At 31.5% G+C, this 25,767-nt stretch overlaps 1 protein-coding gene across 1 annotated transcript in view; it reads right to left on the bottom strand.

Annotated features, from left to right (window-relative positions):
• The window catches only part of LOC133189813 (titin-like), an 88,410-nt gene that overhangs the window by 60,114 nt on the left and 2,529 nt on the right, over window positions 1-25,767 (bottom strand). The window lies entirely within an intron of this gene.

Raw genomic sequence — 25,767 nt, forward strand, 5'->3', positions numbered from 1 at the left:
CATCTTCTATTTAACGTTTTGACCGGACACATATTTAGGGTTTCCCACAGAAAAACATGCACTTTGCCATTATACTCAGATTGGAGCGAGAGTATCATTTTGTAAGCTTGTTGCTCACAATACCTCTAATTTTCATTTATCGATCACATCTAAATAAGTACCAAAATGAAATGGTAAATTAGTTCAATGATATATATCTCCTGTTTATTTATTATCAATGTTTTCTTGTCAATTTTAAACAAATGAAACTAAAATTTCCTAGAAACTTATATTAAAACAAATATTTTCGAGCAAAGTTTGGTTTTGAACAGGAACTTACCAGAAAAAAGAATAAACAGGAAAACTTTAGGGATTATCTCCATTCTGTTACCTGCGGTAGTCTAGCAGAAAAGTCAAAAAAGTAGGTAACATGTTTAGAAGAGCAACTTCAGTGCAGACATGTGTCATAAAGTGAATCAAAATACAAGCATATCTTACTTACACTATATAAAAAAAGAGAAAAAAAATGAAAAAAAAACCTGAATTAAGTTAAGAATGCAGATTTTTAATTCTTTTTTCTTAAAAGAAATGTTTGATGCATTACTATTTCTTTACTTATACTACTATCATTTTAATTATTATTATTAGGTCACATAAAATTGAAATTACGATTCTCAGTCCGCCCATCCATTTTGATTTGACAGTATTGAAATTATATCGTATATTTGATGAAATAAAAAGTTGGAGATCAATCCGAAAAAAAAAAAATCAGCCCTCAATTTGTCATAGTTTCATACTCGAAGTTCGCTTCCGGTAGCCATTTTTTAATGAGGCAACTTCGTTTAAGAAACATTCAATGTAAATGCCTACGATGTTCACTCTTTGATACAAACTTACTGGTAAGACATCAGAAGCAGACGCAGAATTTTAATTATATCAAAACAAATTCTCGTCATAATTACTTGTTGAAAATGAAAGTAAAAGCAATGCATTTTATGCAGATAAATTAATAAATATACATCGGACAGGGTATTAGTTTTACACAATAATATCTTTGTTGTTTCCTTTATTTATATTTAGTTAAATGGTTTTAATGGGTTTGTTACCACATCGGAAGTTAAAACATTTACACATGATTAAGTTTGACATGTGCTTCACAGGTTATGAGATAGTTATAACTGCCTCTGCTTCCTTTTGGAAATGCAAAAAATAGTTTTCACAACAAATTACTTTTACATCAGTATTCACAACTTTGTATCTGTTTACTTAAGATGTTTTCGTAACATAATAGCTTGTATAATGATAAATAAAAACAGGAAATATTGAATTTAAAGCGTTTTACAAGAAGTATTTCAATTTGTGTTGCAAACATTAAAATATCTCCTGTTCCTTGAAATGCCATGCAGTAGTTTCAATAAATATTTTTATAGAGTAATCACAATTTCAAGTCCTTGATAAAATAAGAGAGTGGTTGAGTGTCTGATTTTATTGGTAATGAACAAAAATGAAGATATATCAATAATTACTTTACAATACAGTTGCAAAAATTATACATATATTTGGTAATATTGTGAGATGTTTAGTAGTTTTACTTTAATAGACTTTAATAGAGCATTTTTTTTATCATTATTATTATTATCATTATTATTATTATTATTATTATTATTATTTAATACAAAGTTCGGGTATAGAAAAGTGACTGCTTCAACTACTTTATCGCTAATAAAAAAGGGAAAAAGAAGAAAAGATGGCACCTTCCCTCATCTGCTTTGATGAAAATTGGACTGAGAACCAGAGAATTCAATTTATTTAACCTTATTATGACATTTTGAAATCACGGCATCCTGAGCTCTATCAACATTAATATAATTTTTAGCACTGATTGAAATCTTGGTAAAAAAATTAAAATATACTGTTGTTGGAAGCAACTCCTTGAGATTTTCCTTATAATTATTACTTTAAAGTGCTAGTAGATGTCTGAAGATGCAAAAATATAGAAGTCGTCACGCCATCAAAAGTTACTTTAGAATTCATAAATTTTCAAATTCTTTCATTTTTTTGTACTTAATACTGAAGTACCAAAGGTTTTATCAAAGCAACTTAATTTCACCGTAAATGACACAAGAAAAAAAAAATAACCAATCGGCAAATCGGAAAGATTTTCCGATGAAAGTATCCAAGATGGTATAAAACTTTTTTCATTATTTATTAACTTTGTGTTTATATGTTCATATGTTATTTAAAATTATTTAAAAATACACAAGGTCAAAAGGTTTTTGTCAAATTCCTATTTTCAAAAATGAATTTATGTCAGCAAAAGTTCTATCGAAAAGACAGAGAACATTTAATTAGAAAAATTCTAGGGGTGAAAGATTATAATATGTTTATTATGCTATTACTCCCTTATGGTCAACAACGTTAGTGAGGAAAAAAAACAATAATACCCTTGTCCGTGAATGTCATATCTGATCTAAAACATCTGAAAATAAGCCAAGCCTTCTGTTATCATTATCAAAGCCTTTTCACAAGGGTCCGACTATTATTCATGCCGAGACAGTTCATGATGTCTTTCTTAATTACTTCTAATGTTTCTGATTGTGTTTTTTTTATTAACAAAAACTTGATGGTTTCACATGGGGAAAAGATTCTGAGATGAGGAAGTATGGATGATCGATCTATATGGAAGTTTTAAAATCATTTGACAAATGACTTCAGACATTAATTTTTATTATTATTATTTTTATCAAATCATGAACTATTGTTCGAAAATTAACTTTTCCGCTCACCGTTCTTTAATTTTTTCACATTTGTTAGTATGTATATAGAATGCTGAAATTTTCTTGAGAGTGTTTTGTATGAAGAAGATGTGGATTGGAGTTATAGATTTTAACGTTGACTAGTTTTGTGTATGTACTTGATATATCCTGTGCATATAGGTCATGCATTATCTGCTGCAGTCATGTTTTATCCTCATTAAGACACGTTAAATCCAGTGCATTTTTTATCTGAACAAAATTTATGGAATCAAGCCGATTATGTGATATGATATATATGTTACATATCAACACTCTTTTCCAGACCACTACGAAATCACATATATTGTAGATGCCGTAATTTACGCGAGTACTTAATATCACGAAATGACTCGAAGATGTCAAATCGAATACGCGAATAAACTATTTATTTATAAATCCTAAATGTACAACATGAAAATGAAAGCTTGTTGTTGTTGTTGTTGTTGTTGTTGCTTCTCCAAAATTACGCCATAAAAATTCCACCCCTATACACGTGTATTTAGGAACATTTTAAACAGCAACGTCATTTTTTTTTTCATTTGGTTTTCCAAAACTATTAATACATAGTGTTACAATGTATCATTTCAGGGATTATTTTAGTTTTCAAAGGACGTGTTTTTTCATAATCTCAAATTGAGTTTGATTAATACTGAAAAAAAAATGTTAAACTTTGTTTTGATAATATGCGTAAAGATGTAGTGCCAAAATGCAACAAAATTCAAATAATAGAAAAGGGGTGTTCATTTACCAAAATAATATAAATTTCGAAAAAATGTAAATCTCAGTTACATATTTCTTTAATTGAATTTGCTATTCTTTACAATTATATCCTTTTGTTATACCAATATATGTCAAAATGTATACTGTATATCCAAAGAAAAACTAAAATGGTCATTACTTTATAACACTTCGGTATGATATTCATATCTTATTTACTTTGACCTTCTTGTCGAAAATATACATTCTAGGATTAAAATCAATTTACGGAGCATTTCAAAATAATTTTGATATAATTCTATTAATGTTGAAGTGATTATATGCAATATCAAACTGTTAAAGTGAACTTACCTTATCTTTTTTGCAGATGAATTATCTGATTTGTATGTCTTTTTGATGACAAATACACATTATTATCATAAGACAAGGAAGATATGTTATGAAGCCATTACAAAAATGTATATATTTGCCTTCAACTTCTTCACCTTTCAAGTTCCTCAATATATGTTTTTTCAAACAAGTGGACTTGATAAGTGGTGGTATAAACAGACTTGATAAGCCGAGTTCCTGTTTAATAGAATTATGTACACCCAGTAACTGCCACACTTACTGACAAACTGCATCCCATTTAAAACAAGCATTCTAAGAGTATTGCATTAGTGATACAAGTCCCCTACTGCCATGTGCAATCTGGTTCCCATTAAAAATTAAAAACGCCGTAATTCCATCAAAAAATCATTGAAGCAAAACATAATGCAAACTTGAACTATAACTCATCAAGGTAGTCTCACATACCAAAAATCAGCTCAGTATCTATCTGCAAACATTTAGGAAAAAAGTGAGGAAAACCCTTAAAAATTAAAAAGGCCGTAATTCCCTCAAAAATCACTGAAACTGAACGCAATACAAACTTGATCTGTAACTCATCAAGATACACTCATATACCAAAAATCAGCTCAATATCTACAAGCGTTTAGAAAAGAAAAGTGCGGAAAACCGGTAAAAATTAAAAGGCCGTAATTCCCTCAAAAATCATTAAAGCGGAACGAAATCCAAATTTAATCTGTTACTCATCAAGATACACTCACATATACCAAAAATGAGCTCAATATCTGTAAGCGTTTAGAAAAAACCAAGTGGGACAGACTGTCAGACAGCCGGACGGACAGGCGAGAAAGAAACCTACAAGATAAAAAAGCTGTCTCACACAAATCTAAATCTGAGATACAGGTAGGTTTGTTATGTTTATCTTCAAAGTATTTGAGGGAGTTGAACTTTTAAGTTAGAGAATTTTTTTATCAGTTACTTTTATATAAACTTTGTAGAGGAAAAAGATCAGCACTCTGTTCGCAAACATGAAATATTTTTGGTGGATTAAGTTTATTATTTCCACATGTCATTTTTATGAAGATTTACCTTAACTGTGAAGGGAGGGGGAGAACGAGGGGAGTTAGGATTGTAATGGGCAAAATAATAGTGATCGTATTTTACATCGATTTGCTTTTGAATTCTCTATTAAAACATGTTTGCCTTTTTTATATTTTATGTTCGTATACCGAAACCGTCAAGGTAGCTCAGTCGGTAGAGCGCTCACTCCGTCATCGGAAAATCGTGTGTTCGAATCACGGCCGCAACTAAGCTAAGTCGATAAAAAAGATAGGTAGCAACTGCTCCTTCGCCAAGCGCTCGGCACTTTGAAGTGAAAGTTGCGGGTCTTTCGGAAGAGACCTTAAAAACCGAGGTCCCGTGTCACGGTAGGCGTTGGCACGATAAAGAACCCTCAATGGCCCTGAGTTCCGTAAGGGTCTGAAGCCCTTCACCGGTATATGGTGACGTCTCTATATGAGTGAAAAATTCTCATTCTTCCGTAAAGGTCTGAAGCCCTTCACCGGTATATAGTGACGTCTCATTATGAGTTAAAAATTCTCGAACGGGACATAAAACAACAATCAATCAATCAATCAATCGTTTACCGAATAAATGATATTATCTTATTTTTTATGCAAGTGTTCTGTTTTTGCCCGCCTTGAGCAAATTCTTGGCATCGAATTAAGGAACATAAAGAAGTGTTTAATATTTAAATTAAAAAAAATAACTTTTATGTGACGAGTGTAGTGTTTATTCATTTGCCTCCCTAATTTTACCCTGAGGCTAACTTTGTTTATGTAATCATTGTGTGTTGTAATTCAAATCCAATCATTTCGTCTTATCCAATCAGGAGTGCCCATTTGTCACACATCACTTATTGTTATGTTCATGTTTTTTGTGCCCCTACCTGCGCGTGGTTTTTGCGTAGAAATTAGATATGTATTTTAATATATATTATAATAGAGGGTCATGTTTGCATTGAGCACCACATGTTTTATTATTATAGTAACATTTTCTTTATGTTTATGAATGACCCCCTGATTAAATATTTTTTCCGTCATTTACTAAACATTCTTAAACAAGTGTTCTATTTCCGCCTGCCTTGAGCCAAACAAATGAGCTTCTCTGAACGGTTATATGTATTAAGCAACACATTTTCATACGTGTGAAAATTATGGACGACTCCCGTGCAAAAGCCAAATTTTTCCCTTCTTTCTTTCTCAGAGTAAGGTTTCCCCTATTTTATCAATGTTAAAGCCATATCGAAAATATTTAGGAGAAAAATTTATTTGGATGTCAACTGATTTATAATGGAATTATGAGTGTCTTCGACTCAAGAATTTTAGTGGAGGAAAAATTGGTTCTGGAGGAAATCGCATTCTTTAACTATTACACAGAGTAGGATCCCCCCTACCCCCCCACCCCCCACCCCCCGAAAATTGAATCTGGTGTGGTGGGATTTCCGTAGGGAAAATCCTACTCTAGAGTCATTTTTCCATGGAAGAAAATCTACTCTAGAGCCTGTTTTTCCGGGGGAAAATACTATTCTAGAGCCAGTTTTCGGAAGGAAAGAATTTAAAGGGGAAAACCTACTCTACAAGAGCAGTACAAGTGAAATGTTGTCTGATGCATCCATGACCGACAGTACTCTTATGAACATCATATCTAGCACCATAATATGACAATGAAATGCACTTGATTAATATTGCTTTACTTGCAACTCTACCATCATGTCTTACGATCATAAAAAGTCAATGTATTTTATATGTAATACATTTTGTTCATACGCTTGGAGTTTCAAACCTCCTATGTTAGAAGGCCATCCATGTCGTACAAAATTTAATACATACCGTATTATATTTTATTGTAAATGTCTAATATAAATATTATACGGTACCAATTTTGATGCACCAGATGCGCATTTCGACAACTTATGTCTATTCATATATAAAATATTTTTATATATATAAAATTTTTCAAAAAGTTCATTAGAGATGAAAAATATCATTATATTCGTTTTTATTCATTTTCTATAATAATTATATGCCAGAATGATTTTTACCCGTGTTTAATGTGTACAGAAAATCAATGATGCAAAGACTTATCATAAATTATTTTGTCCAAATGGAATAATTCAAAAAATTATTGTCTCCACAAATCAATTCATTTTTGAATAGAGAGAGAGAGAGAGAGAGAGAGAGAGAGATGATATTCAATGATTTGTAGTTGGATATGGAATTTATTTCACGATTGGGACGGGATTTTTTTTATTTTCAAGAGTGAAGCAAGAGTGAAAATCTCAAAAAATCCTGCCTCACTAGTGAAATAAATTTCATATCCAACTACAAAACATTGAATTTTCTGTTTATTACATTTTCTTTGATTTTCCATTTGCCCTGTCTTTTCTTAACGTAGTGTCAAAGGCTGTGACATCTTAGTTGAGCAGTTGAGCCGTCATAGTTTAGCAGTTGTGAGATTGAAAACATTGTAATATAGTTTAAGCAACATGTTTGGGAAGAAATTGGCAGTTTTCGTCTCTATCAAGATGGTTAAGTTATTATCTCTATATTATTACAGACCAGAAACTGTTTTTTTACACAGATCGATATCCTTTCACACTGTGACAGAATACCACCTTGGTATCCTTTCACACTGTAACAGAATATCATTCTAATTCTATAAATAAATCACAATATTTCACTGTTGACTATATATATATATATATATATATATATATATATATATATATATATATATATATATATATATATATATATATATATATATATATATAATATTATGTAAAAGGAATGTAAGCAAATCAACGAGTTTTTATAGTTCTGTAGCACAGCCAAGTTTCGCCCAATTCAAGGGAGAAAGATCTCCATCAAGATTGATAGTATTTTTTTCCTTATTTCTTGAATTTGTTTCTGTATAATACGACTCTAATAAATTTTTGAAATGATCTCAACGGTTTATCTATATCCATTGCATAGCATTTTAATTCGTCCTTGTGTCAACAATTTTTTGATTTAAAGCATATATACATAAGATCGTCTTATAACATAATATATATAATTGTTCGTTGCTATGAAAAAAAAACACCTCTTTAAAATAGAGAGTCATATACATATCTTGAGTTGTTCGTAATGGATCGGAAGAATCTAGTAACAAACTCATGTTGATTAAACATCAAAGAATTTCTTTTCTCACACTTTTCGAAATGATTTCTTCCATCAATGGATAAATTTTATTCTTGGTGATACAAATCAGACTCTTTAGAGTAGATCTTTTAACTGCAACACACCTCTTTGATATCTAAAAGGTTACAATGTCAAATTTCAATTATTTATTTGGAAAGAAAATTTCATGCAAAAGAATTTAATTTTATGCAAGGCATGACAAATCTAGTAAATGATATAAAGGGTATCAAGGACCTGGGTGGGTGTGAGTATAGAAAAGCACTTGAATTAAAACATGTCCCCTCCTAAAAAAAAAACAAAAAAATATTATAAGGGAGAAAAAAGGACAATAAATGAAGGAGCATGACCCTGACTCCTATAATAATAATCAAAGAAAAACATTTATTTCGTCTACGTTTCTTAAATAAACTTAAATGTAAAATTTTCAAGACGCAATATTTAAGCGAAAAAGATGTAGGTGGATTCATTAATAATCAAATAAACTTACATTTAGACTCAAGTGGTCTGGAGGAAAGCTGAGGAGGAAAACAAAATCGCTCAAGTGTTCTGCTCAGCCTCCTTGATATATTAGTATTTGCTTCCTTGTATCGGCAAAGAGTCCATGTATCGACAAAGAGTCCTACTGTAAGCCCGTTGTGATTCTTAATTTCAATTGTTGTTTTAAAGGATTCAAAAGTTGGAATATATTAGTATAATAAATCCCTCGCTCCATTATTTGTCGAGCTTAGATTGTAAAAGCAATCACTCATAGAAATTAAAAAGGTATCAATACAATTTAAAAACCAAATATGCATAATATTATTTCTGTAAATCTGCTCTTTTGTTATTATGTGTTTAAGATACATATCAAAAACATATTTTCTTATCGTTAACACAGAAGAGAAACATTGTTTTTAAATGTTTCTTTCAATGGAAATCTAATTAGGAAATTTTGATTGTGTAAAATGTAAAAATTGACTCTTGAAACTGTTCATAGAAACTTTCCAGTAAAAATCATAATTTTCCTAAAACTTTTATTAAAATTATATTGAACTGTAAAATTACATTTTCCCACTTTTTAGAAAATCATTTGGCTTAGTAAAACATAAAATTGTTTAACTAAATATATATCATTTCTTTAGTCAGAGACCCACCCATTAAAGTAAAGATACTTGAAATTTGGAAGAAGAAAACTGTTTGTGTTACTTAACCTTAAGAGCTATTGTCTGTAACCTTTTTTGCATGCATTGTCACCGATTTTGATGAATCTTTGCTCATTGCTATAACATGACATCAGACGCATATATCAAACAAAATTTGGTGGCTATGTGCCTTGGTTGCCATGATTACAACCAGAAAAAAGTTGATATCATCAGCTATTTTTAATGTAGATGGTAACCATGGTTCATTTTGTGCATATTTTAGATGCTGAAAAACTCTAAATATTCACCAATGATAGGCGTTAAATGAACAAACTCACGATTAATACATTCCAAGATCAAATGAAAGCCATCACAGAATTCCCTCAGTCAACAAACCAAATAAAGAAATTTGACATAACGCAAAAAGGTGATTACATTATTATTATTTTTTTAAACTTTCATGGTTGCCATGGTAATACAGTATACTCACGCAAAATTTGCAGCTAAGTTTTGATAAATATTGCTAACTTATGGAAAGACATAAATTAAGATTGCCATACACATATCTTAAAGACCTTGTAACACACAACATTTTTTAAAAATCGGAACTTAATGCTGCAGTTTACTGCAACCATGGAAAAACACATACCAGTAGTAATAATTTCTTGCTGTTTGATTACATATTATATTATGCACTTAAATTGTTCTACGCAAATAGAAATAAAGTCATTTAAAATCATATGTTGATCACGTTTGGTGAAGAAAAAAATGCTGTTGCTATGGCTAGTAAGAAGGCAAAATATCGCTTCATTAACTTCCTAGCAATCTTTATGGGGTAGCTTCCTGCATCAATATATAGATGATATAGTTACCAGAATTGAAAGTCAGGTAAGTTGTTCATAAATATCAATAAAAAATTGCGGAATTTACATACAATGATATGTATCCAAGAATCAAAACATTTTTCATATTTTTACTTCTTTTTACATATATTTTTTCTACAATTTCAATAGCAACACATTAATTATAGAATAAAATTTGAACTTTTTGAAAGGAGGAAATTCAAACAACACCATTGTCTTTAAAATGGCCTTCCAGCCATATAGAAATGTGCTCTGTAAAAAAACAAACAGATAAAAACATACAAATAGTAAATTCAAAATCACTTTTCGGTATTATAACCAATGCAACGACTGCAACCAATAAAAAATATCACTTCCTTTCTTTAAATATGTTACAAGGATATTTCTCTATAATTTGGTTGCATTTCAAAGGAAAAGTTTTGAATATGACTAATCAAATTGAATGAATAAAATAATTGCTTTTCAATACTTTGTTTCCATGGTAATGTATATAATAGCTGGTTTCTCAAATATTTTATCATGCATATAACACATCAAGTTTTTGACTTTTGGAAACAGTCACTGTCACTTTTCTGTATTACCACAAACGTTAATGATGGGACTTGACCATGCTTTAGTCAATCTCTGATTATGCGTGCCACGGCTCAAGTCATTACATTTACAGAGAAGGATTCTTTAAAAAAAATTTCTATATATATGAGAATTAGATGAAATTCAAGAAAAGGGATGTTAACGAGGACTAAAACCACCCAACGACGTCAACTACGTCACAACAGCTTCAAACTGCTACCAACGTAACATGATCTCGTTCATATCTATAGATCTAAATAAGATTTTTTTTTTACCGAAAATGATGTCTAGTACAAGAGGAATTGAAGTTTGAACAATTATATGTAACACTTTTTGACTACTGGACATGTATGTCCATCTTGCTAATATGCAATAATTCGTAAACACAAAATATATCAACATTAAAACCATTTTTTTTTTAATTTTATTCCTACAATTTCCTTAAATTCACGATTGCATCCCTTCCTTCCCAGTTTATTTGCTTTTATATTTAGAATGATTTAAAAGACCGTATTTTTCTTTCCATCTCACAATTGTATAAATTAAAATAAATGTTTAAATCTAGCAGGGACTTTATTTTTGACAGAATTATTTCTCCTTTTCTGCTTCTAAAAATTAGTCCAGAAAATAGGTTTTGTTTAGTAAACATTTTTAAGCATTCAGAGGCTTAAAAAATTCTTAGGTTAAAATTAAAATAAAATGTAGGGAATAAAGTTTTAGAATATATCAAATAAATATGTATTTCATACAGCTATAATCGTGTTAACTTTTGAAAGCTTCCATATGAACAGATTTGAGCGAAAAATTAGTAAAAAGTGCTATTAAAGTGTTAAAACTTTTTGTATCGTTTCATGTCCTAATATTACTTCACCATATATGTAAATAAAAAGAATTTATAAATATACAAGCTGTATACGCCACTGGCCGTTCATTCTGTAAAAAAAAAAAAAACAAGCGCCTAGTCCTGATAATGATGCGTCCACGAACAAAGTGATAGGTCCTTACATGTATAAATTCTTCTACATAATTCACCATTCCTAAGAATCTCTGCAACTTAACATTTGTTGGCTGAGGGAATTCTGTGATGGCTTTCATTTGATCTTGGCATATTTTAATTCATCAAAAATGTGGCCCATGTTTTTCACTTCTGTTATTTGTAACTTACATTTTGCTTTATTCATATTTTTCTTTTCGAATGGATTCTAAGACGTTTGCTAGCTTTTTTACTGTGTTCTTCTAAGGATTTTCCCCCACAGGAGAATATCACCCGTTATTACGTCATTCTCTCTGTTTTCAAATATTTTTGAAATACTTCTGGGGCACACGAAATTCCAAAATTTTATGTAATCGTTGATATCGATATTGGATAAATGGAGTGTGAAATGTTGTCAACGTACGACTGCCATGGTCCAGGACGATACTCCATATCAAACTATCGAAGGTGTGGATAACTATCCAAAGTGCTAAAAAAATTGTCCTCTGTATTTGGCACTTTTGATTCCACGAAAATTTGTATCTGATTGTCCGATGTTTCCGCTGCCCTGAAAATATCTAGAGTTTTTACCAGTGTTAGCTAGGTTTCTCTTAACAATCTCCTTCTTACAGAGTCTCGGGCTATATCACACACAATTCTATCACGGATTAAAAAGTCATGTAGTTGTCCAAATTCATAAGGTTTGGCGAGATGAACAATTATGTGACATGTAAAAGGTGTAAATAACGAACAGTGATCGATCATATAAATCAAGTATACAAAACGAATCATGAACAGTGCAAAAACAGGGGAAAATACCCCTGAACTAAAGGTGGGATCAGACGCCTAGGAGAAGAAATCATCCACTGTCAACCAGTCACACCCACCGTGAGCCCTATGTATTGATCAGGTAGACGGAGTTCTCAGAAGTCAAATTAGTATAAAATCAATGACTTAACAAACGGTATGAAACGTGTCATACAAAATAAGACCCAGTGATAGGTTGTTTTTACAAAAAAAAACGGTCATAAAAACGATCATAGAATTTGCGAGAATCTGGCTTTAAACGGAGTTGTTGAATTCGTTGTAACATCAATTTATTTTTCATTAGCTTGCTTCGGTTTGAAAATTGATCGTTTTTAGAGCATGTACTTGAGTATCAAATCAATTGGGAGGGAAAAAAAACGCCATAGGCAGGTGATGTTGGAATATTGCTACATAAATAAGGGAAGATGACGATGGAAAAGTTGAAGTCATCCCCTCTGTAAAACAGTTTAGCTATTAAATGGCAATTAACGTCTAGTCAGTTAATCATCCCAAGGGTTGAGTAATTAAAAATACTCACAAAAACCTCTCTAAATTTTCAAAGTTTTGATTGTGTATTTACCCATGGTATTTCTTGAAAGTTCATTATACTTAATCATATCATATAGAGAAAATTATAAAATCTCAAATTATATTTTCAAAAAATTCAAATAGAAGCACCCGCTATACATTTTCTAATTGACAATTTAGGATTAAAAAAAAGCTAAAGGTAACCAGGCATTTGGAGAAAATTGCATGTTTTTTATACTTACATGGTATCTTAGTTCTTCTATTTACTTCAGTTGTTAGATAATACAAGTGTAAAAAAAATTATGCTTTTATTGCAAGACATCACAGATCACTTCTAATTTCATATCATGCTAATAAACATTGGTATGTAAAGCTAGATTACAGAATATTCGATTTCTCTAAATTTGTATATATTTTTGTACTTTTATCTCGTACAAATGTCAATTTTTTACAAGCCCTTTTCTAAGACTTCAAGGAACCTTTAATCATATGTAGATGCATGAAATCGAAATTGTTGCACGAAAAAAATTCAAATTTCATTTTGAGACTTTTTAAATTATAAATATCAAATTATTTTTCCTAGCTGAGGATCGGATATCCTTTAGGGTTATAGTTTCGTAACTATTCCATTAATTTGTAGTACGCAAGAAATTTATGTTTTATAAAGCAGTAATTTACAGACTTTCTCTAGAAAAAAAACAAGCTTAATTTCCTGAAGTACAAGTCTATTATAAATTGAAGCATTTTATGATACTTGAGGACAACATAAAATTACAAAGTTGTCAGGAGATCACTTCCATTGTATTGACTAATATTCAACATGCGTTGGGGTCATATCAAAACATCATGGATCATTGGTGAAAATAAAAAAAAACAATCATTTCAATATCACCATATCTCACTTCTGCGCGCTATAGTCTGATAGGACGCACTGTTTATAACAAAATAAGTTAATTTACATGCATAAAAATACGCAGTAGATCATGAACCATTGAATAAAAGGATTGAGTAGATATTATAAAAAAAAAAAAAGCATTTTTAAGAAAAATTACGTCTCGATGCTGTGATACAGGCAACTTTTACCTCTCCAATAATTTACACAAAGAGAAAACGAATATCACAACATGTATGCTTTATTCGTTACTTGCACTTAAGTTTACAGTTAAATGGTACATCAAGTTTTTTAATGGCGAAAAAGCAATGCCATCTTAAACATTAATGGAATTATTTAATAATTTTTTTACTGGATTCAGTGGTTAGTGATTGACGGGAATTACGAAGCTTTCTGGCCATGACCGATCTACGATATTAATTTTCGTGTCAATTGTCTTTTTGGTCTTTGATTAACAGTGTCAGGAGTTTTAGCAATTCGGTACTTTCCTCCTTCTCTATTCTGAACATTTCCATTTCCATTTTCTGCTTTCTCTTCTCTATATTTAGTTTTTCTTCCTCTATCTTCGTTTTTATTGTCCTGTCCAACTTGATTTTATCTTTAAGATAGTTGGATATCGCATCTTTTATCCATTTAGGTTTGAATTTTTCTTTTTTACCACCTGTGCAAGTATTACCTGCAATCATATACATCAAAATATATAGAAAGAGGAATTTCTAATTAGACTTACTTCCTTCTGAAAAAGTAAGTTCAATAGCAGACTTTTTCCCTCAATATTTTTGCAATGACACTCTTAAGGAAATAACTCTGCTAGAATTATGACATGTTTGATTCCAAAAGTACGATAAACTAAAAACTTCGTTGTTGCAAGTAATAATGTATGTCACCCCATATTAACCTTCCTCCGTTTCCAGGGTAACGGTGGCCATTTTGATAATTGTGAATGTTTCAAGCACAACAAAAATAAGTGATTACCATAAGTATAAGAAAATAAGAATATTATTTGGTGGAACAATGTTATTCTGTAAGCCGACCCATTTCACAGTGACATACGGTAATTAACCATGCTCAAAATTTGACACAACTGACCTGAGTTTGTTATATTTACATAAATGGAAACATGCACTGGTTCAGGAGAAGCAGAGTGTGAGCATGAGTAAATTCCTGAATCGTCTAGCACCGCTGAAGGCTTCCTCAAAGTCGTGAACATCTTTCCCAAGGTCACATTGTATCCAGAATCTAAAGAAAATAGTGATAAAATTGTATATCTATCCAAACATCTATCAGCTGTCATTATCCATCATTAATCAACTCTTCAGAAGCTTTCCTTACTACTCTTTCTATCTTTTAAAAGTAACTGTTCCGCTAAGTTAAATCTTTGTATTAATTTTAGATTAATTGTCAATTGCAATATTGGATTTACACATCAGTGTATAAAATTGGGCGCTTTCTGTCCTTATAATTGTTCCAATAAGATTTTTCATGAAAAAAAAACGAGAGCATTTTTCTAAATACCGTATAGCGGGTGTCCTTAGTGGATGTAAAATTTGGCGTTTTGCTTGCTCATAGGTATTTTTTAAAGTTTTTTAAAGCAACCTTATGCATGGTCTGTATCTAAGACATCCCTTAATATAACTTTCAGCCATCTTAAAGGATTCAGAAATGTTAGATTTGATATAGCTTGGATATGACTTAAACCATTGGCAACGCAAGATTAACCGGAGCAAAAAAAGTTTAATTCATAGGTTTTTTTTTTTACATAAATCAGTCAATTTAAAAAAAAAAATATTTGAGTGATCTCCCGTGTAGAATTCTCTTGGCGGTGAAAACCGTTACTGACACAAGGAATCCACTCTCTACCATTAGCTCATACAATCACGTCTGTTAATGAAATATGGAGATAACGTACTCAAGCTCAAAGTTCATTGAAACAATACAATTCGGGAGCAGAACAAACACGGGTCTTCAAAAACAGAGGTTGGATCAGGTGTCATGCGGGAGTGAGCATCCCCTGCCAACCGATGACACCTGCCATGTGCTCCTTGACATGATCGGTAAATAACGGAAAAATCCGTCGACCATTCAGTGTGTAAATAATGACCTAACAATAAGTATGAAAAACGTCAGTCAGCATATGTCTTAATGATATAAAATGATAAATCACAGTGGTAAGCATGAGAAATAGTGCGTTTGTTTTAATTCATTGTAATTAAATGCCTGACTGCTAATGTTTCCCCTTTAAGGTAGATGTAGCTAGATCTAGAACTATAGGTTTACTTTGAAATAATCCTTGGAATTATCATGGGTTTTTTTAAATCCTGACGTTAGCCCATTGCAGAGAACGAACGACAACTCTGCAAGGGAGATTGATAAGGAATCAAGTGCACTTCCTTATACGGGTATAATCATCCCTACAGGAAGAATGAAGAGAGGGGAGGGCTCTGTTGAACAAAATTGTCTTTTCTTGAGAGATTTGTTTTACTACAAAGTAAATAATATAACACAAACAGTCAAGTGACTAAAACAGTTTTTATTTATCTTTCATTAACCACTGAAAAATAAGAAGAATAACTAATAATCGATACAACGGGAAATAACTCTAAAATAAATAAAATTGCAGGCATACTGGTGTCTTTTATCTATCTTTGCAGTTTCTAACAAAATATTTCGATGTCACAGGAAATGAAGATACAATAAATCAATAATATGCATAATACATTAACTGAAATATAGGGGTTTTGGAGAAATCTTATGGCAAAAAATTAGGCATACTTATTTTAACAACATTTAACATAAATAATGCAATGAGAATTGTAAAAACTTTTATTTGGCCAAATCTAAAAAGGGGTGCTGACTTGGTAGGTTGGGAGTACCAGCATATAACATGTTTAGTACCATTACATCTTCACGAGAGTTTTTTTTTAATTTATACGAAAACCAGGAACGTATCCTTAAAAACAATTTAATATGGTTGTTTTACAATAATTTAGAGACAAAGATTTTAGACTTTTAATAACATATAAGCAACCTTAAAGGCAATTAAGGGAAATGTTTCCTCCTTTGTCTATAAATGATATAAAATTTAACATTACGTTTTGTCCAAATATTACCCAAAGAGTTTTTTATCTGACAACTTAGTTACTAATATATAAAAACTTCAAACAATTTTCATACAATACCTGGTAAAACTTTCTTCCCGTTCTTCTGCCAAATGAAACTTCCCCCAATTAAATTGATAAGGACCTCAGGATATTTGACAGTACATCGAAGGTTTATATCTTCCTTGCATTTAAGTGAGAGGTCGTCTTGGGGTACCATCTGCAGCAAAAACCTTGGTAGAACTAAACAAAAGAACATATGCCTTAGTAAGAAGTCAAAGCAGTATTTTCAATTTGAAATTAAAGTACTCAGTAAATAAAATGGCATATCGTCTACACTAGGACTACGAAGTAGGAAAATCAATTTGACGTTAATTTAGAGAAACCCCCACCTCGACACAATATTATTTCTTTCACATACCATCTCTACACCCAATTCATTCATTAAAATATTGCTGGGCTAACAAATCTTGGATCATGCATTGAATAATATTGTCGATATTGGCAAGGAAATGACGTTGGGTTTGTGCTATTCCCGAAGAAGGAAAGTGGTAATAACAATGCGTTAAAACTGAGTAAGATCCAGCCTTAATTGACCTCAGATTAGGCCAAATTAACTTGAAGACAACAACAAAAATGGGTGCCTATTATTACAGTTATTGCACAAATGCATGCACACACAACTATTATAACCACTATAATTGGAGGGTTATACCTTTGCAGTATAGCATTAGCTTGCATACGAATGTTAACTAGTATTCGATAGATCTGCCTCTCCTTCTGTCTCTAAACTAATTGACATACATGTATACGAATACACCCTATGGAGCTTATTTAAATATACAGATACAAGAATATAAAAAAAATATTCCTTTTGAACTCTTCAGTAATGAATCATATTATAATTTACTGTCCAATAAATAATCTTTCATTTAAACAGAATTTACTATAGAAAGATATTTTCAGCTTTGTTGCACTGAGAAGAGTTACAAGACAACTATTGACAGAGCTTATCAGTAATAGAACTTCAAAATCAAGGGTTGAACTAGAACTCAGATTACCTGGTATATTTGTACTTGTTGATAAATCATGTGGACTATTTGTTTCATGACTGGGTGAGGCTCTAGATGCTTCGCATAGGTGAGTTCTTGTTTGGATACCAATATCCACTGTGGAGGAAGTTCTTTCAGACGTGCTTCTGGAGTCTTGGCTAATCGCAGTTGTAGCCATACTGTATGAGGATTTGGAACTCATGGGTACAGCCTCACTTGTCTGAGGAGCGCCACCAACCTCTGAAATAACAATATCTTTTGTTTGCACCATTTATGTATATATATATACTATAACTATAAAATGGTTGTTATGTAAATATCTGTTACTAGTATTTGTGGACGACAACGATTAACCGGTAACCGACTAATTGGTCGGAAAGATTATAACCGGTTACAAATTCGTAACCGGTCAGTCAATAATTTTTTTTTTTAAATTAAATTTCATAATATAAGTACATGGCAATCGACCAGTTAGAAAATTCACAAGATGCCGCCGCTCTCAAAACATTTCCTTACAATTTAATTATTATAACCCCAGTTAAAACATTTTTGTGATGTCATTCTTTTGTTTCTACAGTCTTAAATTTCAAAGAATCTATTAGCCTAGTCCAATAATATTTTCAGGAGTACAGTTTTATATCTAATATTGTACTCCAAAATAATACTGGACTGTGTGAAAAAAGGCTGGCGTCACCTAGCTTTTACACAACGAATGAATGAGGCCACAAATAAACAAAAAATATGCATTTTTATAGAAATCAACGTATCGTAGTCCAATTCAAGGTATACAGAATTCAATTCAAGCTATATAGAAATCAACATCAAGGAAAGAAACTTCCAAAGTAGGAATATCCAAGAAATCCCTTAGAATTTACACTCAGGTCACTGATTGTGAAACTACCGGTATTGAGGCACATTATTATGGTCGAGTTAACACTTAAAGGTAAATCTATGATTTTTCTTAAAACACATCCAAATAACTCCACGTAAAGTGGTTCACTCAAGAATGTTAGCAGAAACAGCGAAATGCGGACAAGTTTACACTCGAGCTATAAAAACATGTACATTGTATATCCCATTCAACTCCGATTTTTTTCCCCCGGAAAATTTAATTTCTATAAAGATTACGGTACACGAGTTTACTGTGTGTAATTGATTAGTGAACTAGTGTATGCCTGTGATCAGAGATTCTCTCCCCTTTCAGTGGTGACATGTTAATAGCACAAAATTTCCGCTACTTTCAATTTCATCAGTAAAATATCTTGCGATTCCCGGAATATCTACGCCATCAGAGCGATTTCTTGAGATTAGGATGTGAAGTTGCCAGTCATCATCAGTGGTCATGAAATCATTTTTTAAGAATAAGAATAGAGTGGTGAATTTAAGAGAAACTGATATGAATGGCAGTGAAAATATGGTTTGACTCTGTTTGCAACAAGTAGCCAAATAAACATTCATTTTAATAGTTTTTTTTTTTTTTACTTTGATTTAAAGGTAAAGAATTCTGATTATCATAGAGTAGCATTTAATTTTAATAAATTGCTTTGTAAGAATTATCAGATGAATAATTCATAATAAAATTAGAAGAAAGTTTTATCTGTTCGTTTAACAGGTTTCTCGTCGGAAATTTTCGACTAACCGGTTACAAAAATTTCTCCTATTAACTCAACAAACTGACCAACCATAAGAATTTAAATGAGAATTGATTTTTTTTTTTTAAATCTGCCTCTTAATTTCGACTGTTTGTATTACTAGTAGATGAAATGAGCGAAGTAAGACAGCATACAATGACACAGTATCTACAATTGTTGAAGAACAATTTTTGGAAGATCAATCTTAACCTTAAACTTACTTTCAACATAAAACGCCAAGACAAATCCGTTACCAGCATAGCCATAGTGACTTATGAAACGCACTTTCGCTGTCGTGCCATCCAATGGCAAAGGGGAAGATGTCTGTAAAATGTTGTCATTCGCCTGCTCACAAAAGTCTTCAAAAAATTGATTTACAGAGAAATATTCAAATCAAAAATTTCTTCGATGAAATAGGTATGAAATGCGTAGATTACGAAATTTTATCTATATTCAAAACTATGTGTTTGTGACCACTTTCTAAGAACCTTAAAACAAATACTCAAATATAAAGTTAAAACCCACTTAGAATAACCAGTATGTCTACACATGGCTCCAAATATATTAAGGATGGATTCTTGTCAGCATTTTACGTCGTCAATGGGTCTCCATAAATTATGCAAGTCGTAAAATGCAAAATTCATATTTAATTATACTGAAGGAAAAACTATTGGTTAATTTGTCAGTTTAAGTAATGTTGAATCTATTTCTTTTGAAATTAATAAATTTTTCGTAATATTTTCTTTGATTTGCGACAATCGCCATAATATTCGCAGTTCGGTAGCGAATGTCAACATGTCCAGATCATTTTCCGTAGAAAACCCCGAGAGGGTTGTTTTGTAAAACCTACAAACTGTGAACATTATCGAAGCATTGCAGAAGCCCAGGGACAGTTATGACAAATTAAATCATAGTTATTTATGCCCGGGGCATTCCGATCAACCAAAAGGGAAGCTTGAACCTGAAGGTCACGAACATGTGCAAGATTGCAGATCCACATTGCCTCGTCTGATGTCATGTCGTGTGCAGTGAGCATGTAAGTTAGTTATATATATGTCTGAAGATTTTTATAATTTTGAAATCGAATTCAATTACATGCTGGTTTGTATTGATTTATGGGAATTTGCACGGAAATTAAAGTCCTGTTATTAATATTTCGTCTGCTTATTCCTGCGACTTGTCAACATTTGAAGAGGATATATTTCGTGTGTTCGTCAGGCTTAGGAATAATAATTCACAAAAATAGCATTTTTTGTATATGATTACAACAAATTTTATATTTTTAACTAGCCTACTTTGTTCAAGACACAACAATCATCAAGTTATTAGAAAAGTAAGGTGTTCCGCTTGGGTACAAATCAAACGGAAAAATAACTTGATATTGTATGTGGAAATATCAATAATATTGAAACACACAATTGTCTAATAAATAGAGCAAAATGAAACATTATTGTTAAAAAACTATTTATATTATTATTTTTTTTTTTACTTTTCTGTACTTTTAGGATAAAAAATGTCTATTTATTTATATCCAATACACTATAATATAAGACATTATGCATGTGGTAGAATCTATTAAAATATTTTCTTTCATTTAAATCAATAAATGAAATACAGATGAGATAAGTTGTTTAATCTTATAATCAATTTCCATGAATTTAAAAAAAGTAGTCTAAGGGATGTTCATGTTTAATTCTTAGGAGAAAAACAACCCTACTTTACCCTAGACTAGAAAAAAAGACTGGAGGTCAGAATGCAGGATGATTGAGCAAGGAGTGCTGGCAGATGGACTATTAAGGTACATGTATAAGAAATATGGACACAACTTTATCTAACTATCATATAATGCAGCATCTGTGCTGCTATGTAAAATATATTATTTTTTTTTAAATTATAGGTCAACAAAAAATTTGGACTTTCACCAGGTGGACACATGTTCAGCAAGAAATTCTCACATCAAATGAATGATGGCTGTCTGTGGAAAAGAGATTTTCTCAGAATATATCATGTCAGAAGCAGGAATTACATATTTATCTGATCAAAGAAATGTTTTTCTAGAAATGTGGAAGTCAATACATGTTATCAAAGTCACTGCTGCTTGTTGCATGATTCCATTCTTGATTTTTTTCAGAAACTTTTAGTCAAAAATAGTTTTATTTATAATTATGTAATGTTTAATGATTTGATTCCAAAGCACCCGATACAGTGCACGCTTTGTAGAATGTGATTACTTTACAAAATCTTTGATTCAGATTTGAAATCTTACTCCCAGAGTGAATTTTTCAAGCATTATCTTTCATTAGATTACATTGTGAAGATTTACATGTACTGGCATTACAACAACTTGTAAATGATATATACCTAGCTCTATGTATTCAGTTGCTTTACATTTTCAAATACAGTTAAAATCTTAAAATACAGTTCTGGAATACATAAAAATGTGCCTGCTTTAGATCATTTAGTTAAAGGGTGATTTTAAGCAAGAACATGCCGAACAAAATTGGTGGTAGTGGCCGGGTTAAAATTTAGATTTTTACAAATGAACTACATATACATGTACTTGCAGTAGAAACCCTCAAGAGGTAATTTTTAATTCAATTTCAATACATGTTATTGACACTGATCAATAAGTGTTTGTGCTACAAATTCTCAAAAAGAAATGTCATCCTTGAATAAGTATTAAATGTGAAGTTTGATAGCTGCATGCATATTATTGTTACAAAGTTCAAGGATGTCATATTCAGGCAAAGATGGCAAAGGGCATTTGATTGTCATAGATGGCTTTTTTGTTATCTTAAAACTCCAGCAAATTTTATGCAATATATGATCACATTGAGGAGTTATATTTATTGGTGCTGAACAAACTATATACTTATAAATGTGTGTAGGTATTTATTGTCCCTCGCTTTCACGAAAGAGAGGGGACATTAAATCTCATTTGTCTGTCAGTCTGCCTGTCACAAAAACTTTAACCTTGGCCATAAATTTTGAGTGAGAAGAGATTGGGCTTTTGTATTTCACATGTATATTACCTGTAACAAGACCTTTCCAAATATACTGTGAATTTTGATCCCTTGGCTTTGCCTTGAAGTTTGACCTACTTTTCAAAAAAATTAACAATACCTTAAATTGGTCATTAAATTTAAATGAGAAAAGATAGGGCTCTCATATTAAATATGAACATTACCTGTAAGAATACCTTTCCAAATGTACTATGATTTTTGACCCCATGACCATTACCTTGAAGTTTGACCTACTTTCAAATTTTTTATCTTTGCTTATAACTTTTGATTTAGAATAGTTAGGGCTTTCATATTTGACATGTGCATTAGTAGTGACAAAGTGTTTCCGAGCATGCTATAATTTTTTACCCTTTTACCTTGACCTTCATGTTTGTTTGTTTGTTTGTATGTTGTTTAACGCCCCTCTCGAGAATTTTTCACTCATATGGAGACGCCACCACTTGCTGGTGGAGAGCTGCAAATTTTGTCCTATGATCGGCACTTACGGCCATTGAGCAGTGAGGGATCTTTTTCGTGCCAGCATCTACTGCGACACGGGACCTTGGTTTATACGGTCTCATCTGAAGGACCGGTCACCACGTCCCACAGTAGGATTCGAACCCGCGACATAAGGATCGACTCCTTACTTCGCGACTCTAGAGCAGACGCTCTTACCACTGCGCCACGCGGGCGACCCTTCATGTTTGACCTAAATTTCAAAAAAAAATTGTATTTGGTGATTACTTTTGAATGACATATGATATGGTGTTCATATTTGACAAGTGCATTACCTGTGTCAAAATGTTTCTGAATATGCTATGATATTTGACCCTGGGACCTTGACCTTCCAGTTTGACCTAATATTCAAACATTTCATCAGTTTGCTAACTTTTGAAGGAGCAAAGATAGGGCATTCATATTTGACAAGTGCATTACCTGTGACAAGCATTTCCAAATGTACTATGATTTTTAATCCCTTGACCTTGAAGTTTGACCTAATTTTTAAAGTTTATCATTGCTAATAACGTTTGATTGAGAGAAGATATGGTACGTATTTACATTTGACATGTGCATTACCTGTTTCAAGACCTTTCTGATTGTATACTCTGGTTTCTGATATTTTTTTTTTTACATGTGCATCACTTGTGAGAAGATCTTTTGGGTTTTATTATGATATTTGACCTCATGACCTTGATTTTGAAGTCTTTGCCATAACTGTTATTAATTCAATAATTTATGTCTTTTTGTATGATGCACAGATAAGACAGGACAAACAAACAAGACAGTTACAATATGCCATAAATAATGGTCTCCCATCCACTAAGACATCGAAAGCGGGGGACCACCATTCTTTGAATTTGCTTGTTGTTTTCAAAACTCAGTTTACAAATGTAAAATATCCAATAATAACATAATACCAGGGACTTATATGTATATAACTACATATACATGTATAGGCATATATATTAGTCCCTCTGATATTCATATATTAAGCATTGAATGGCATGTTCACTATACATGTATATTGATTTCATGTTTATGTCATAAATAATATATTGAAATCTTTTCTAGTCTATGAAAATTTTATGTATGATTTTTCTCATAACTTTTTGGAAGGTTTATTATTTATTCCTAGTTATATTGAAGGCTAAGTTGCTTTGAATTTGACCTGTGCATGTGAAGAATGTATGTGATAATTTTTTTGTAATTGCCACTAGAAAATTGATGTATTTTATAAAATTGTCAAACATAACATTCATAAGAATAAAATGACAGAGGAAATTCGAAATGAATATTTTGAATATCATTAGTGTAAAATACCATAAAAATAGAATGTATAACTGGTAGAAATGAATGTATTTATGTCACAATTACACCAAATTGATATATTTTGGGGGATTAAAAATCTTTCTTATAGACATTTAAAACACTCTGTAAATTGAAGATTTCATAAAGTATAGAGCAAATTCGGGCTAATTTTTTTTTCAATAATTTGCCTGATTACTATATCTTTTTTACCTTGTAAATTAATCTTGAACCTTTGAATATTCATCAGACAAAAATCTAAATATTTGACATTATATGGTCAATTGTAAAAATTGAGATGAAATTTCATGTCAATTCATGAAAACTGAGAATTTTGAAAAAATATCGAGAAAATTCGGATTAAATGTATTTATTGAATATAAAGGATTTCATGTTATCTTTTCACCAGCTCATTTCATATGAATTAGTCATCAAAAATAAGTAACAACTTTAATTTTATGGTGAAAGATATTTTTTCAGTCAGCAAAATTTATTCATATGCATAAATTTCAAAACTTCTCTGTGTAAAAGTACTATTTTTAGGTCTGACTTTCAAATGACCTTGACTGAAAATCAAGGCCGATGACACCAAAGTTTTTGGATGTTAAAATAGTGTAAACAGTCTGAATATTGAGTGTTCAGAAAATCAAGATTCTGCCATTATAAGAAATATGAGAAGAATCCATCCTTAAGTTTTTAAAAAGCAATAAGAGGAGCTAATTGTAATTGTTTTCATTCTATAAGAAGATGTATAACAAAACATAACAAATTACATCGCTATGTGATTTACTTCATTCGTTGATAGAAAATGATGTCCTTAATACAACCGATTAAGCAACCGATTTAATCAAAAAGCTTAAATATCATTATATTTTTTGTTAGTAAAACATTAAGTACTTGTAGTGAAAAGAAAAAAAGGAAATTCCAAATTTCTTATCGAATATTAAAATGTGGATATTTACTAAACTATAATTCGAATGGTATTAATATACGATATAAGTTAAACAATATCAATACATTTATCGTTAACTAGCTAAGATTAAATCAAAATAGGAAAGAAAATTGTTCACGTTGTTTTTTTTCTTCGTTTGTTTGAGTGTTGTTTAACGTTTCTCTCGAGAATTTTTCACTCATATGGAACGCCACCACTTGCCGGTGGAGAGCTGCAAATTTATGACCTATGCTCGGCACTCAGGGCCATTGAGCTGTGAGGAATCTTTTTCGTGCCAGCACCTACTGCGACACGGGACCTCGGTTTATACGGTCTCATCCGAAGGACCGGTATCCACATCCCACAGTCGGATTCGAAGGATCAACTCCTTACTCTGCGACTCTAGAGCAGACACTCTACCACTGCGCCAC

This window comes from Saccostrea echinata, unplaced genomic scaffold (assembly GCF_033153115.1).
Source record: "Saccostrea echinata isolate AGI-Se365-2 ecotype Australia unplaced genomic scaffold, CSIRO_AGI_Sech_v1 ptg000020l, whole genome shotgun sequence".
Taxonomy (NCBI): Eukaryota; Metazoa; Mollusca; class Bivalvia; order Ostreida; family Ostreidae; genus Saccostrea; species Saccostrea echinata.